Source organism: Hipposideros armiger, unplaced genomic scaffold (assembly GCF_001890085.2).
Source record: "Hipposideros armiger isolate ML-2016 unplaced genomic scaffold, ASM189008v1 scaffold_118, whole genome shotgun sequence".
NCBI classification, from domain to species: Eukaryota; Metazoa; Chordata; class Mammalia; order Chiroptera; family Hipposideridae; genus Hipposideros; species Hipposideros armiger.
In genome coordinates this window covers 3,505,640-3,524,264 of record NW_017731468.1, presented here as the reverse complement: position 1 = coordinate 3,524,264, position 18,625 = coordinate 3,505,640, and positions in this window count along the sequence as shown.

Below are 18,625 nucleotides of genomic sequence, written 5' to 3'. Positions count from 1 at the left end.
CAGGCATTGCTAAATGATCACAGCATTCTTTTTCACTGAGCCCTGATGGAGCATTGGAATCTTTATCAAAACAACCACAAATAGGTTTTAACACATGCCAACTCTAATCTATTTGCCATTCCTGTGTGTAATCACTCTTCCTGACAGCTTAATAGGATTGGACAGGAAACTGGATTGCACCATGCAGCTGGAGCCAGACTTCATCTTTTGTCTTGTCAAATCCTGTCTCCCTCACTTGCTTGCTTTTTGACTCTGGACTAGTCCAGTCGACCCTGGCCTAAGCCTCAGTCTCCTCCTCTGTAAAATGGGGAAAATAATAATACTTATAGGTAGCTAGGAGAATGAAATAAAGTGTTTAACACAGAGCATCACCTGATTTATTTGAACCCTTAACAAATCTCAAACATTATTTGAATTAGAGTTTAATTAATAGACTGTTTTAGTTTGCAAGTATTCTCATATCTTCTCCATTAAGGAAACCTTCCTTGGAAATTATTTCTAAGTCCACCCAGGTAGTACTGGAGTCCTTCAGCCCGCTTCAGCCTGGGGTTGGGTGGAGTTAGGTGTCTGGGAGCAGGAGAGCTGGTAGGCACATGGTGTAGCGAGAAAGCCATAGCTGGAGGAGAGGCTTCGGTCTTGCAGTCCTGGATCTAACATTTTTACACTGAATTTGTCTGTGGACATTCCCTTGGGGAAAGACACATTACTGACGTGGGACCTAGTGGTATATGTTCTATTTCAAGTTCACTGTGAGCAGTGAAGGTTTATGTCTGTTACATTGGTTTGAGAGCTAATCACTCTGTTACACTATTTGTATGGGCAAATATAACCCAAGTTTTTATAACCAAAGGAGTTTTAGGTACTCTGTACTATTTTAGTCATAAAATCCATTTCTTTAATTTGGAGTCTCCCTTTACAAACCAATTATTGTGCTGTATACTTATGCACCTAAATGCCGGCCATTATTAAGGAAGATGGTGTTAACTGGGGCAGTCTGATATCAGTTGCTTTGTATTTCATCTTTAACCATTATACCATAGGAATCAATTTCCTTCAACCAAGTTGATGGGGCATGTCTGGATGCCAAATACTGGGTTTCAAAGGATGTTGCTGAACATCCTTTCAGCAGTATTATCAGAATTGCCATTCCATTTATTGAATACAAATCTTTTCAAAGATATGTTGTATATATGTATATATTAGCTTGATTCTTAGAACATAAGAGGGCATACAAAATAAAACATTTGTCATCTTTGGCCTAAATTAAACTCTTGTTTTTAAAAATTCATTCCTCCAAATTTTATTCTGACTCCTATTTCTTTAACACAAGTCTGTTGGTAGTCTAATTGTTGCTGCTTTAAATGTATTTTAACCTTTGTTTCTTGGTACTCTCAAGATTTTCACTCTGTATTTGTTTTCTGCAAATTCACTATATAGTGTCTAGGTGTGGGGCAGTGTTATTTATGCTTCTTGGGACTCATTATGATTCCTGAATCTTAGGGTTCATTTCCTTTTTTCCATCCTAGGCCATGGTCAGTCATTACTTCCTTGAAATGACCTCTCACCGTCTATTTTCTTCTTCTGGAATTCCTTCTAGATACAAATTAAGCTACTCATTTTTCTTCTATGCCTCTTAATTTTCTTTTTATATTTTGCAACTCTTTATTTCTCTGTTTCATTTTGGGTTTCCTCAGATTTACCTTCAAGTTTAATTTGATATTAATTTGTCTTTTTTAATTTCAATGCCTTTATGTTTTTTTAATTTTGAGACATATTGGTGATTTAATTTTCCCTTTTCAACATGATGATGCATTCTTTTCTTTGGCTGTGACTTTCCTTTTTATTTCTTTAATATCATTTATATTTTCTTCAAGATTGCATAATATTAGCTAAAGTTCTGAATTTTAACATAGCCCCATTTGTGGATTTTATTATTTATGATTTTTTTGTGGTGTCTTATTCTTTCCTTAGGACTTTGATTGTTAGCATGACAATCTGAAAAAAATATTTTTTAAAAGTTTATTTAAAAGTATTAAATACACAATGAAAGAAAGAATCAAAGTTTTTGGTATACTTACACTGTCTCTAGCTCACAGCATACTGTTTCCTTGTGTATTTTGTTGTTTTAGATCACAGTATAAATTTATAGATGAAAAGTTATAACTCAAGTTGAAGCCAGGACCCTCCAGAGCAGGTTTTGCATATACTCTTGACAAGCATTGTAGGGCTATCTTGAGTCTGAAATTCATTTCTGTTAGTTTGTTGATCTGGAAATTCTGGAGCAGTACGGATTTGAATTGCAAACCCAAGGAATTGCGGGCTTGGGTCTTAAACTCTTACAGAGAATTTTTGTTTGTTATCTAGAGTACAATGGAGAGAGAAAAATTTTCCTCTCATCTCCCAGTGTTGGTGGGAATTTCTTTTCTCATCAAAACTTCCAGTAAAATATTATAGTAGCCTTTCTAGAGTCCCAACTCAAGCTCTCCTTTTCACTCTATTTTGGCTTAGGGCCTCATCTCCTATTTCTGCATGAGCATCAAATCCCCATCCCCTTGCTTACCAAGACTGCAACCCTCCATCTCTCACTGAACTTTCCTTTTATAGCATCAGCAGAACACATTGGTCTGGTTTTCAATATTGCCTTCATTTTGACATTGGGAATTCTCCTTCTTCCTTGTAAGCCCAGCTGTGAACCTTTAAGAATGTCTCTTATGTTTCATCTAGCATGTGTAGGTGTTTGTAGTGGGAGGGTTTTTAAGTTCCTCATCTATCATTCTAAAATCATAAGCCCCTTAGCATCATGGATTTATTGAGCACTGGTTAATACCAGACACTGACCTTAGTAATGGGGATACAAAGACATATAAGACATAACGTATTTCCCCATGCATAAGACGCACCCTTTTCCCAAAAATTTGGGGTCTAAAAACTGGGTGCGTCTTATACAGTGGCTGTATGAGCGCAAAAACAAGCGCGAAAAAAGCGGGAGATGCAAGTAAAAAAAAAAAACCTACAACCACTGTATAAGATGCACCCAGTTTTTAGATCCCAAATTTTTCCAAAAAGGGTGCGTCTTATACATGGGGAAATACAGTAGTCAGTTTCTGCTCAGAAGATAGTAGTAGTCTAGTGGGATAAGTAGCCATGTAATTTTTGCATAATATAGTATCATTGGTACAAAAAGGATGTATGTACAATCCTTTTGAAACAAAATAGGGTCACCAAAGCTATGGGTGAGGGCAGGTCAGAGAAGCCTTCCTGGAAACAGGTACCCAATCTGATCCTAAAGTGTGAATAGGAGCAAACCAGGCCAATAATATTGGGGAATAAGGATGAAAGTGCATGGTAAATTTGAGAGAACTGCAAATGTCAGAACTGTTGGAGTACAGAGTTCAAGAAAAGAACCATATCCCGTTGCTACACTCGACAGATTTCTGGTTATTGACTGAGCTCTACTAATACCTTGATAACAAGACAAGTGCAATGCTATACAGATATAAAATTCTAGTTACAGAAAAGGGATGGTTCTTCAGGATGGTCAAGTCCTCTGGGAAGCAGATGCCAAGAAAGAGAAGTAAAATAGATTTATTAGGGGCGATTTCTATATCAGATGAAGGAGAGCAAGAACAGGAGAAGGCAGGGAGAGGCAGTTTGCAGTGCAGGTCTTACACTTGTGATAGGTGAGGGAGACAGAAGGAACATTGGGTAGGAAGAGCCTTAGACTGTGATGCAATTCTGAGAAAATAGTGTTTGCCAGACTCAAGGGAGCTCTAGTTCATTTGCCCATAGAAGAGCCTGCAATGGGCAGACATTGCCAGGCCATAGTATCTCCATTCAGTGCTGTGCTCAGTAATTGGCAGGGCCTGCCTGGTTAAGAGCATAGCCTTGACTCAAATGCTGCAGCAGATCCCAAGGGCCTTGTGGAAGGTTCTCTCTCAAAGCTCCATGGCTACTGCATCCCCAGTGGAAATTTCATAAACTGGACATCTGGTTTATATACAAATCTCATGTGAATTTAATTATTGTGTACCTATCAGTTAGAATCTGTTCGTTTGAGTCTCCAGTACCTAGGCCTGTCAGGTTGAAGGTAAGAACCACATCATGACAATAAAATGTCTAGTGGGCCTCAGGCTTCTTGGCATCTTTTCAGCCTACCCATTTTGGACAAAAACCTCCTTGTCTCATTGTGCATCACATGGCTGCCTTTTTTGTCCTGAATTCAGTTCTTTCCACCAGATTGTGCTACTTGTCCTGGTGATTCAGACATTGTGTTCACTCTAGGTGCACTTATGGATCTCTCATCTAGATGGGAGAAGAGGATAAAAATCCTATTAATAAACTTTGAGATTTGAGCTATTTTAGAAAAGAGTACATCAGTATCAAAAAGATATGAGCAAATTGCTGTCATACTCTTCCTCCCAGGAAGTTTTTAACTGCTGAGGAATCTCTAAACACGTGTCATGGAAAAGTTGGTCACGTAATTTGAACCTTTGAAATGATATGCTGTTTTAAAATTCTTTTTTTAAGAGAATGAGAGTGAATCATTGAGAATGAGTCATTTATGTTTCCTTTGTGCACTAGCCACCTCATCAAGACTTGAGTTCATATAAATCCTTGAAATTCTGGGGGTCTAGAGGCAAGGGAATGTGACTCTGTTTATCCCATTCACTCAATGTGCCCTAAAATAAGAAAATGACAACCTTAAAATCAGTGAACCTAGTTGGGTCACTCCATCTCGATATTTGTTGTCTATTCAGGACATCACATCCCAACATGTTCTGTCCTTGATACTGTGTATTCAGTCCCTTACATTGCAAAACATTCTGTAGTGGCAAGATTTTTTTTTTCTCCCAAAGAGACTTTCAGCTTTATCAAAACTGCATTAAATATTCCTGGTTGTCCCTTGAACTCAAGTGGTATATTCTTGAAAACAAAACGTGGTATTTTAAAGCAAGTGGTTTTGGTGTACATGAATTGAAACTACTTCTTTCTTGGGAACTGGGTCAAGCTGTCAAGTGCCTAAGGAAATAGGGTCAAGGAAAATATATTGAATGGTAGGGAGGAAAAGGATGGATGGGAAAGAATACTGAGAAAATTGGGTCAAAGAAATTGCTCTTCTTTAAAGGTTTTCTTTCAGGCTAAAGAAATGGACCCAGAACTGCAAAAAAAGGGCCTCCTAAAATTACATTTTCATTCACAGGTAAATGGAGGTTTTTCTGATGAGCTAAGGTGTATGTGTTTGAAGGCCCATTTAGAAATTTAAGACCTTGTGCCTCCTGAGGACACAAAAGGTCTAACTCCAGACAATCTCCCCTGCGTGTTTTCTTCTCCATTGATGTCCCAAAGTGCCCTGTATTACACCCCTCCTATGTCTCAAAAGCCCCTGGGCTTATCTCTGAATTGAAATTAGTGTATCCGTGTATAAGTGTTGACACCTAAATCAGAGAAACATTCTATGGCATCTAATTAAAGAAAACTAATAAACATGCAGAAATCAAAGAACATAACGAAAGAGAGTAAGGCCACCAGCACCTGCTCCTTGGGATATATGCATATGCAGATTAGCTCTCTAACCAGGCTAAATGTTAACTGCTCTTGCTTTATAATTGTTCTACTCCAAGTGTTTATATAATTACTCCATTCTTTTTCTTGGGGTGTTTTGATTAGATAATTCAACTAAACGTTAAGACATCAAAGGAATAAATAGAACTACAATTGACTGGGGATGATGCCAGCACTGAGTATCATTATTAAGGTTATCAGTTTTGCAAAGATTGCATTAAATGCTGATTATATCTAAATACTCCAGTGGGAATGTTATTAAAAGGTCTTTGGAAAGACTTTTTTTTTTGACATTTGATATGTTTTGTGGCTCTTAATGACGTTGTTTCCAAATGTGTTATTCAGTGTGAAAAGGATATTTCCATGGATTTAAGGTTATTTTTTTCTGGGGGAGGTGGGTGTGAAAAAGAGACAGCGTAGGCATTTTGCCATTAATTTAGTTTAAGGGAAAGAAAATACCAGCGATGTAGTTTTAGAATAACATTTATACAGCAAAATAAATTGAGGATGTTTACTATTTGATTAATTTTGTCAGTCATCCAACCAAGAGATGACTGGGAAATTTTCAGCCAAAGGATTTTGCTGAAAATTTTAAAACTCAGGTGAAAAATTCAGTATGTAAATGTAGATAGAAGAATAAAAAAGGTGAGGATGAGGGTGGAAGTCCAAAGTATAAATGTTATATAAGCTGTGACAAAGTAGAAATAAAGCCACTGAGAAGTAGGGGGCAAAGGGAGAGGGAAAAAGAAAATAGAATAAGCTTATTGATGTGTACTCAATAGATGCATGTTAAAGTATAACAAGAACTGATAAACCAGATAGTCAAAGGCAAAAATCCAATCGACTATCTAACCAAACAAAAAGCCCCAGGAGATTATAGCCCTTAGAAAAGTGTAAGTACCAGGGTAATCACTAGAACAAAAATACAAACATTTCTAAATACCAATTTTTTTCTTTAAATCAAAGAGCAAAGAATATAGAGAAAGAAACATAGTAAATGTAACAAAATACATGTAATTATTAAATATTTTGCCATTGTTGAGACCAACCATACCAGTCATATCAATACATGTGGATAGGTTTTTTGGCTCAAATAAACTCTTACAAGTTTAAAAGAAAAATAAATGTGAATAGGTTCAATTCATTTACTAAAAGAAACAGATTTTTAATTTAGCTCATAAAATAGTAACTAACTCTGTATATACTGTATACAAGAGAGAGACCCAAAACAAAGTGATTTCAAAAAGCTAAAAATAGGTGAACAAAGGAATACCAGGCAAATGGAAAAAAAAGGACGTGTAGGGGTCGTAATCCTGATATCAGACAAAATAGAATTCAAGCCAAAAAGCAGGAAAATGACAAAGAAGGGCACTCCCCCTCCCTTTTTTTACTGTAGTAAAATATACATAACACAAAATTGACCATCTTCATTTTAATTGTACAGATCAGTGGTTTAAGTGCATTTCTGTTGTGTAACCATCACCATCTTCTACCTCCAGAACTTTTTCATCTTGCAAAACAAATTTTAGCCATTAACTCATAACTCTCCATCCCCCTGCTCCTCCCCGCCCCTGGTAACTATCATTCTATTTTCTATCTCTATGAATTTGACTCTCTTAGATACCTCACATAAGTGGAATTATACATTATTTGGTTTTTTGTGTCTGGCTTATTTCATTTACCATAATGTCTTCAAGGTTCTTGTTGTAGTGTATGTCAGAACATTAGTCAACCTTCAAAAGGAAGGAAATTTTATTATGTATATACCACATTTTACATGCCCATTCATCTTTTGATGGACACTTGGGTTGTTTCTACCTTTTGGCTATTGTGAATAATGCTGCTATGAATATGAAAGTACAAATATCTGTTTGAGATGCTCAGAAAGGCATTTTCTGATGGGAATGTCACAATTCACAATGTAGATATATCCTTATGAATATTTTTACATCAAATAACAGCAAGCATCTTTGTAAAAAAAAAAAACTACAGGAGGTACAAGGAGACATAAAGGGAATCAGAGTAGCAGTAGGAGACATTCATATAGTGCTGTTAATACAGGAAAGACAAAGTGGACAAAAGATAAGCAAGGACGGCCAGCCGAGTGGCGTGTTGGTTAAGAGCTGGCTTGGGACACCGGCTCTGAGCAGCAGGGCCCCGGTTCGGATCCCACATGAGGGCCAGTGACACTGTCCTCTACAGCTAAGATGGTGAACAACAGCTCAACCTGGAGCTGGGCTGCCGTGAGTTGTCAGTGACAGTGGCGTAGGCTGTAGTAGGGCTGCAGTGGGTTGCCATAAGCTACCGTGTGTGGCTGGCAGCCGGCGTGGAGCTACCTAGAGCCTCCGTGATCAGCCGTCCAGAGGCTGGCGACCGATCTACCTCACCCAGGAAGATCGCAAGATGATAACAACATGTGCCAGTGAAGTAATGTTCTCCACAACTAGACTCAAGAACAAAAGGGCAGCAACTTGTCTGTTCCCCTCCCCCAATTCCCCAAGTTTAAAAAAAAAAATCTTAAAAAAAAAAAAGATAAAGAGATGGGAGGCCTAAATGACATAATTGGTGCAAAAAGCCTTATTAATAAATATCAAACTTGATGCCATGACAGTAGAGAATGTATCTTCTCAAGAGCTCATGCAACATGTGTACAATTTGATTATATATTTCCTCTCCCCCATATCTCTCTCTCTCTCTCTCTCTCTCTCTCTCTCTCTCTCTCTCTCTCACACACACACACACACACACACACACACACACACACACGGTAAATTCAGGTATGATGGTAAATATTTAACAAGCAGCAATCTGGGACAAAAAGCCCTGATTTGTAACATTTGCTGATTTCTTTAATATAAATCCTACTATCATAGCTTTGTTCCCAGCTTCTTGATCACATTGGTAGCCTCAGAGATACAAAATTGGCTTTCATAAGCCTGTATAAATCAGCACCAGCACACACTGAGTCATTTTATAAAATAGAAATACTATGAATAATACTCTACAATACAAGCATTAAAACTAAACATGACTAACAAAACTAGAAAAGCTTTCATTTTGAAATTTAAAAACCTTTTATTAAATAACTCTTGAGGGAAAGGGAATGAAATTATAGAATTAAAAATTAAGACAATGAAATCTGTATATCAGTATCTATGGGATACATTTTAAGTAGCTGTCAAAGGAAAATTCATAGCACTGAACACTTTTACTAGCAAAATGAAATTGTGAAGATACTTGGCTTAAAACCTAGTAAAAAACCAACAAAGCAAATAAAGAAAAAAAATAAAAACACAAGAAAGGGAATCATGGAATAAAAGCAGAATTTAATGAGGCAAAGAATAGAAAAGTAGTTGACCTACTCAATAAATCCCAAACCCTGTTTTTAAAAATTCAATAAAACTAGCTAATTTGATCAAGAACAGAGCGAAAACAGCACTTATATACAAAATAAGGGGGGAATAACCTTTGAAACATTAAGAAATTTTAAAATTACTAATAGACTACAGACCTCTTTGTAAATAAATTTGAAAATCTAGATGAAATAGAAACTTTTAGAAAATACAGACCCCTAAAATTGACCCAGTAGAGATAAAAAGTATAAGCAGATCAATTTCCATTGTAGAAATACAGAAAGTTATTAAGGAACTATTCCACACACACAAAAAGACCAGGCACAGATGGTTTGCAGAGAAGTCCTACTAAGTCTTCAAACACCAAGTAGTTTTAATGCTCTATAATTTTTTCAGAGGTTTAAAAATGAAGGAAAACTCCCTAACTTCTGTTATAAAGCAAATATAATATTGTCATTTAATTCTGATACACTAAAAATAATATAAATCATAGAACAATATTTATGAATATCGATGTAAAATAGAAGTAAAATTATCTGTATTTCATATATTACATTTGAAAAATCTAAGAGACTCAGAGAGACAACTCAAACACATCTTTATAAATATGTTCTTTTAACTTACAAATTTACTACTATACTGATAAAAGATAAGCTTATTTATGGAATTTTACTGATACTGAAATTCTTATAGAAAACCAAATATAGAAGAATAGACAGGAAAACATTGAAAAAGAAAAATTATGAGGGTGGACTAATCCTATCAGACATTAAAACATAATACACAGTCTCTATAATTAAAACAGTGAAGAACTGGTGCATACACAAATAGACCAGTTGACTAGAAGAGAAACTCAATAATAGACCAAAGTTCATATGGAAATTTGGCATATAATAAAAGGCAAAGGTGGACTTTTTAATAAGGGAGCTTGAATAATCTGGTAAACCACTTGGAAAAAAAAACATTAGATTTGTACTGCACACTATACACAGTATTAGCTTAAAATGCATCAAAGATCTAAATAAAAAAGCAAAACCATTTAAGTACGATAAGAAAACATGAGTGACTTCTTCTTTAATCTTGGTATAGGAAACGTATAATCATACCTTAAAATCTGTAGGCAGCAAAATACTATAACTTTGACTACATAAAGTATTTTTACATATCAAAAAATGGAAAAACTGGGAGAAAATATTTCTAACATATATTCTTTGTTACTCAATGTTGAAGGATTCTTTATATACAAAGAACCAAAAACCCAAAGAAAAGTAGGAAAGGGACATGATCAGCTAATTCACAAATTAACATGTAAAAGTGACCTTTAAACATATGAAAAATGTTTACATTAATAATTAAAGACATGCAAATGAAATGCAAATAAAGAAAACTACTGAGATACCATTTATCACCTGTAAGATTGGTGAAAATGAAGAATTTACACGTTCTGTTGGCGAGGCTGTGGGGACAGTTAAACTAGCACAACGCTTCTTGAGTGTTATTTGGCAATACCTAACAAACTACATATTTACCTTTTGCCCCAGCAAAATTACTTTTAGGAATCTACCCTGAAGATACATCTCCAACAATATGAAAATACAATGCAGAAGATTTATCATTTGTAATTGGAAAATACTGGACAAAGTATCTCAAAGCCCAACTGTAGTAGTAGAGTGGTTGCATCAACCATGACATTGCTGTACAATGGAGCTCTATGCAGTTGTCAAAGGAATGAGGAAGGTCTTTATGAACTGATATGGAGTGATTTTCCAAGGTATATTGCTTAGCTGAAAAAAGCAAAATACAAAAAAAATATAAGATAGTACCCTTCACGTAGGTTAAGAAGGAAATATAAGAAAAAATCTGCTCATTTGTGCAAAATAAATACAGGAATGTTAAATCAGGAGCTTAATGACAGACTCAATTTGAACCTGGTGTCCCAAACCCTGGCTGAGATGTTTTATTTTCCTCCCCACAGGTAGTATAAGTTTTTCTTTCCTTCCTTCCAGCCTTCCTTCCTAGTAGTAAGAACGCCCAACGTGAGGTTTATCCTCCTAACAAAAATGTAAGTGTACAATGCAGTGTTCACTTATAGGCACAATGTTGTACAGCAGATTTCTAGAACTTATTCATCTTGCATAACTGAAACTTTATCCCTATTGAACAGCAACTCCCCATTTCCCCCTCTCTCCAGCCCCTGGCAACCATTATTCTACTCTCTCCTTTTATGAGTTTGACTACTGTATCTGGCCAAGGATGGTTTAGCTTTTAATCTGATACTACGATCTGAGGGCAGGGGTTACAATAATTCATCCAACTGCCTTTTAAGGGGCTAGTTCTATTTGTTACTCTGTTAAATATTTGATAGACCTTACAACTCTTACAGTCAGTGCAAATGGGGAAGAAGAGATTATAGACTGATGCAAAACCCTGAGACTTCCCCCCACCCCTGGAATCAATGGACTTTGTAGCTTGAGTTACCTGTAAACAAGGCGTTCTTTCCCTTTTGGGCCCCTTGGTCCTGCTGATTTCATATTAGGACCTTAGAAATCTTGTCCTGAGACCTATATGGCAAAGGTTAGCAGCTCTGACAGTTTCTTGAAAGAAAGGAGTATTATCTCCAACGTCTAGTGGATTATGATCAAGGGACTGTGAAAAATCAAATAAAGCCAGTTTTGTTATTACAATTTGGGGCAGATGTTACCTGGGGAAGTAGTAAGACAAAGATAAAAATAATAAGAGCTGGAAATGCTAATACATTAGAGCTGCATCTGTGTTGACATATCCTATCAGTAGGAATAGGGAAAAACCAACATTTTAGACAGGCAGTCAGGCTTGGGGAAAGAAGGGGGCTTGTAGTAGACCCACATTTAACTCCTGATTCACTTATCAGGTGTAACTTGTCTGATCCTTAGTTTATTTATCTGGAAGGCAGAGAGACCATCTCCCCTTTGTTGATCTGTTGAGAATTGGATAAGGCACTATATATACCTGGCATACAACAGGTTTACCACAGTGCTAGATCGTTCCTTCCAATCTTGCTATCATAGCTTCGTATCCTGACATTCATGTCTGTATTCCTTTTCTTCTCTCTTGTTTCAGATCTTATTCACCTTCTCAGCTGGTTAGTTACTGAAATTCTCCATGGATGATTATGCCTTTCTTGCTTGCTCTTTCTTCCACAGAGGCCTTCTCCCTATTCATGGTTTGAATTGATTGTCTTTCCCTGAGATTAGTACCAGAAAATAATATTGCAAACTACACTGATTTACAATTTATAGATCATTTAATCTCACTATCTGTTAAAGGCCTCCTATGTATAAGGCATTGTATGCTGAGACTAAAACTTATGAATGAGACCTAGACTTTTGAAGGCATCTGATTGTAAACCAATAATAAATACAGCAGAATAATAAAATTTATTAATAGTAATTTAAAATTAAAAAATAAATTTTAGGGCCAGCCAAGTGGCGCGTTCGTTAAGAGCTGGCTTGGGACGCCAGAGGGCCCCAGTTCGGATCCCACATATGAGGGCCAGTGACACTGCCCTCCACAGCTAAGATGCTGAACAACAGCTCAACCTGGAGCTGGGCTGCCGTGAGCCACTGGCGCCAGCGTAGGCTGCAGCCCCTGCTGCAGTGGGTTGCCATGGGCTACCGTGTGTAGCCAGCAGCCAGCATGAGCGGCCAGCAGCCGCAGTGAGCGGCCATCCAGAAGCCAGGGACTGATCTGCCTCGCCCAGGAAGAACGCAATGATGGTGCCAACTTGGGCCAGTGAAACAACGTCCTCCACAACTAGACTGAAGAACAAAAAGACAGCAACTTGTCTGTTCCTCTTCCCCCAATTCCCCAATAAAAATTTAAAAAAAAAAAATAAATAAATAAAAAATAAATTTTAAATAATAAAAGAAGGGTGATTCAGATGGAATAGAGATGCATAGACCATGCTATGGGGCACTAGACGAGGGAGTCATTAATTACGCCCAACGAAATCTTTGCAAAGATGATGCATGTGGAGTGGGTCTTAAAGGAGGAGAAGAAATTCAAAAGGAAAATGAGAAACTGATTATTTGGTGATTCAGTGTAATCTTATTCAAAGCATATAAAAGAGGGTGAGCAGAGATCAAAGGGACAGACCTAGGCAAACAAACTATATCATGTTCTTCATTTTTAATTTTCTGTTGGGTGGAAAATTGTTATAAGGCAAAGAGTTGTTGAAAAAAGGTATCCCCCCCACACCCCCCCTGAGTCATTTACAAGAAGTCATAGAAAGAATCAATAGCAGGAAATTACCTCTTTTTTTATTGAGGCTAGCTAAAGATTTGGTTTAATGAAAACCACTCATTAGAGAGATAAGGGAAATCATCTCAATTAAGATCATTTCTCATTTTATGTGGAAACAGCCGAGCTTTGAAGCCTAGCTGCAGATAGGAGACAGGTGCCTAGAGCTTTGATGTGGCTCTAATGGAAATGCCACATCAACCTGGAGATGCTATTGGAGAGAGACATAAGCTCAGGTTGCACTGTCTTTTGGGTGAAGCCTGTAAATTGATTACCATGTTGAGCAGTCCTCAAAATTGATTTGCGTAAGAATACTTTGTAGTTTATCAGTTGATATGGTGCTTTGAACGGAATAGTTCTGCAACTTTTATTGGTGGAGTGAAAAGTACAACCTTCAGTCTCAGGAAATCTAGACTCACAGCTGTGTGACTTGGGAACCTCAGTTTCTCCATAAAATCAACCAATCCTAATACTTACTAGGGTTGGTGAGACAATCAAAGGTTCAAATACAGAAAAACCCAATTTAAAACTGTTAAGAACTTTTATGCATGTCTGTTATATACTGTTTAAGGACACCTTAATTCAACCAATAAATTACCAGATGCGTGGCATAGATTACCATGTCATGGGAGAGCAGGGGTTCTTCTCATTCTGTGGAGAAAGCTAAAAGGTCATTATTAAGTTCTTAACCTGGGTGGTTTAGATAATAGCTATAAATTATGACTATATCTTCCAAAATAGTGTTTTTCAAACTGTGGGTTTCCACTCATTATTGGGCCATGGAGTCAATTTAGAGTTGTCACTGGGATTTTTTTTCTCAATGAAACAGAAAAAAGTAGAATAGAATAGAATAGAATAGAATACAATAGAATTGAAAATGTCTCACTGTATCTCATGTTGTAAGGTTACACATTTTTTTAATGAAAATTATGTGCTTGTGTGTGCGCGTGCACACGTGCACGCGCACACACACACACTTTTACAAATACTAGTTGGAAATATCAAGTGTATTTCTTAAAATGGCTTACCATCAACATTTGAAAAACTTTGCTCTCAAGAGTCAATGATGAATTATACTCAAATCTTTTGTCTCTTACATTTCTATTAAGCCTTACATTCTACATTCTCAGAATGACTGCTGGACATTTTCTCTGGGTTGTTTAGCTTTTATCTCAAATGGATATTCCTAAAACTGAACTCTCTCTACTTTCAAATCATTCTACTAAAGTTTCCATTTCTGTTTGTTCACTATACACCCAGATACTCTTGGTCAAACCCTTAGTAATTCTCAACTCTTGTCCTTCTTCCCCATCTCTGATAGTGGGGGTAAAGAGCATGGAACTAACATTAACTAGGTGCCTGGCATTTATCAGGCATCTGGCCACACATTTTATGTATGTTACTCCATGTAATTCTCACGACACCCTTACAATGAGACGCACAAAGATTGAGTCACCAGCCTTATGTCACACCAATCCTGTTTATGTAGAACACCTCTTTTAGCTCTGTCAGCTTAGATCTATTTGACGGCAAGTACAATTGTTTTCTGTTACAACCTGCCACCTTCCCAAATGTCCTCTCTCTTTCTACAGGAGCTCAGAGTGATGTTAAAGCAGTTACAACCCAGAATAATAATGACTACGTAAACTTGGGTTGCTATCAGGGCCCAAATTGCTGAAAGGACTCCAGAGCGTCAAATTGTTATTTTACAAAAGACATAATTAAGACACAGAGAGGCTAAGTGACTTGACTGAAGCCATAGGCTAATTTGTGGCAGAGCCTAAGGCTCTTTTCATCTCTCTTACTAGTTTCTAGAACTGGAACAAAGTGTGGAAAGGCAAAAACCAGGATCTATAGAGCAAAGAGTCCTTAAACACTACAAGGTATCAAAGTCTTTAGATGAAATTGAGCCCTTATCAAATCCTTAGGATCAGCAATCTTTTGAGATATTCTTCTGAATCATCATATGTCAATATTCTTCTAAAAGCCCTTTATTGGCCAATGCTGTGTGCGTTGTTGGGCATTCTTTCAAGGAAAGAGAATACAGTTATTAAGAGGGAGACAGAAATCTTGTAATTCTGCAATCATTAGGGCTGCAGAATTTCAAGTATTAGAGAAACAGACTCAGTGAGTCCTGTTTTTGCCATCCCTTCAAAGGTTCCAGCTAATCAAACAAGGGTGGGGTTTAAGATAGTCAAGTTCAAGATTACAGAACCAGCAAGTGGGTTTTATATGCCTGCTCTTCATCCTTTCACTTCATCTCTTGATGCACTCAGTTATTGCAACCTTGGTCCCCTGACTCATTTATTCATCTCAACTTTTGCTGAATCTGTTAAGGTCTTTATTATGTTTTGAATTTGGCTCATTTGGGATAAAACCACGTTTACATTCCCAGAAATGAAAAGATTTATTTTCTTCACTGAGAGTTGAGAGGTTCTTCAAGTCTCTGGCAGTTTTGCAGGCAGCATTTGGTAACGATGGCATAGCAGTGAAACAGTATCTCTAATATTGGGCTTCTAGGGTTCATGAAATAGAAGTGGTGTATCCAAAGTGGAATCTTAATGAATTTACCTGAGTTTTTAGATGAAAGAGATGATTTTAATAAACACTGTCCTCCATGCAGATCAGCCTCAGGTAAACGTACAATACTTTGGTTTGTTGTGTTTTAAAATCATGGATCATTTCAGAAGAATAGACCATTAGTTACCTATGTGAGATGATGAACAATTTTATTTGTCAAGTGAGAGATCCCATTAATATCCTGAATTCAATATTTATTTGTTTTTACTTAGAAGAAAAACAACATTCTAAAACCAATGGGGAAACTAAATCCTGCTCTACACTGTGTGCCAAGGGTCTTTCCTATCTTTGTGCTTATACTCGTGCCAATTCCTTCCACCTCCCATCTGGAATTTCTACCCAGCCAGCACCTCTTCTGTAAGTTCCACCCAGCAAAATAACATGTTTCGTAAGCTGCCAGAGAGCCCTTGTCAAATCCTTAGGACCAGAAGTCCTAAGAGATGTGCTTCTGAATCATCATGAGTAACACGCCTCAAAAAAGACCTTCTTTATTGGTCAAATGTGAGTTATTTGAGTGTAATTACGTCAAGAAAGAGAATAAAATGGTTAAAATTCCCGGTTGCACCATGAAAATTAATTTTACTGCACTAGCCCACACACGTAGCTCAGCATTCTCAGAACTGTTACATGTGGGTCTACACAGTTTAGTATTTTATTTTTCTTTAATTATTTTGAGTGTTATTTTTTGTATCCACATCCAGAAAAAGATCTACGAGTATATTTATTAAGCATCCACTGTATAAGGCACTGCTTGGCACTAGCATAGATTTTTTTTTTTTTAATGGAGTTGAAATTGTCACCTCAAATCGACCCATCCATTCATCAGACACTATTGAGCATTTTTGGTGGGATACCTATGTTAAGTATTGGGGATATTAATGAAAAAGTCACTTGGCTATAATAAATAGGAACACTGACCAACAGGTCCTTAAACCAGAGGTCAATACATTTTCTATAAAGGGCCAGGTTGTAAATATTTATGGTTATTTTACATGGTCTTTATTGCAGCTATTCAAGTCAGCCATTGTAAGAGCAGCCAGGGAGAATATATAAGTGAATAGTCATGGCTGTATTCCAATAAACCTTCATTTACAGAAACAGGAAGTGGACTAGATTTGGCCCAAGGCCATAGTTTGCTAGTTTAAACAGATAGGACTTGATTATTCCCAGGTAATAAGATGCCCATAGATAGCTGCTATTGGATTAGAGGCTCAAATGTTAGTACTACTGTCCCTGAAATTTTTTTGGCCTTTTTCTTATGACTGCTGTCCTCCAGTTATTATGATGACACTCAAGTTAGGAATAACAGGAAAAGGAGAAGGGATAGGCCACTCAAGAATATTGTTTTTTAAAAGAAGTCCTCACAGCAGACTTTCTCTCATGTCTCATGAGCCATAACTCCTAGCTACAAGGAAGGCTGGTAACACAAGCATTTTAATTTCTAATCTTTATTGAGAAATGTGGTGAGGGAGAAGGGATTGCAAATGGCTTTGGAGGAAGCCAGTGTCTACTGCAAATATAGTTATCAGGACAATTTTTTGGGGGGCGCTAATAATTTGGTGGGGAAGATGAACAATAAATAGATAATTCTTCACGTAGGACATCCATCAGAAGTGTCAGCATAGAATCTTATAGGAGCAGAGAGAAAGGACATAGCATAGCTTTGTGTGGGGGTGAGGTTTTTGGGGATGTCAGGGAATTCACATCTAATTTGAGTTGTCGAGGAGAAAAGAGGGATGACATTAGAAGTATTAAGTACCATAATTATGGTGGAAACAAGGAGGTATAAACATTCAGAGTGAGAAAGAACTTCGGTGGGGTCTCCCAGATAACTTTACTTGACAATTGATCAAAACTACCAATGGATGAAGATGGTGGAGGAAGAGTGTTTTCAGGTACTGGGAATAGAATGAGCTGAGGTATGGAAGGGGGAAAGGAAATGCAGTAGACAAATAGGCCCTGCCTTTCTGATACAGCAAAGGTCAGTCCTCCATTTGGAGAGCATGGCCAGTAACCACTAAGGGGGAGGAGAAATGCATGCCCATTATTTGGCATGTTATGCCATCCAGAAGAGGCTGCTGGCCTTGGCTCCAGGCAGAGGAGACCTGTTCACAAAGCATAGCCAAGTTGGCACATATTTGAGATCACAAGGTCCATAAAGCCAAGAAATGAATTACACAGCCAGGTCGCATGGAGGGCAGAAGTCCAAGCCAGGTTAAATCTAAGAGCAGGTCCTTTATAAGAGTACCCATTTCAGGCAGGGATAGGGGCAGAACCCAGCTCCTCAGGCCAGGGCCCAGGACAGGCCAATGGACCATGTTAATAGCTGATACTTTAATTTATGGGCCTCTTCCCAATTTATATGTCCATCACGGAATGTTAGGGAAATACTAGAAGAAAATCAAGAAAGCAAAAAAAAAAAAAACCAACCAAAAAAAAATCAATGATAATTTGCAGACATAAAGTACAGAGATGAGCCTTCCTTGTAGAGCTCTGTCCAAATCATACATTTGTGAACTATTGGGTTGTCAGAAAAGTCATGACATATTTTTTCTATGTTTTTCATTGCAAAAATGTGTCATGACTTTTCCGACAAACCAATAAATATGGGTTGCTGTTGTTTTAAGCAACTAAATTTTGGAAGCTTTGTTACACAGCCATCAATGACCAGAACAATTTCCTGTTGTCTTGCACAGTCTTTCCTTTTCTAGGAATCTATTCTAAGAGTATATATGTTTTAAAGGCGTTTGATATGTATTGCCTTTCAGGCCTCCAGAAAGGTGGTGTCAATTTCCATCCTCTCGTCAGTTCATGAGATGTTTCACTGCACAGTTGCCAGCACCAAATAGTAT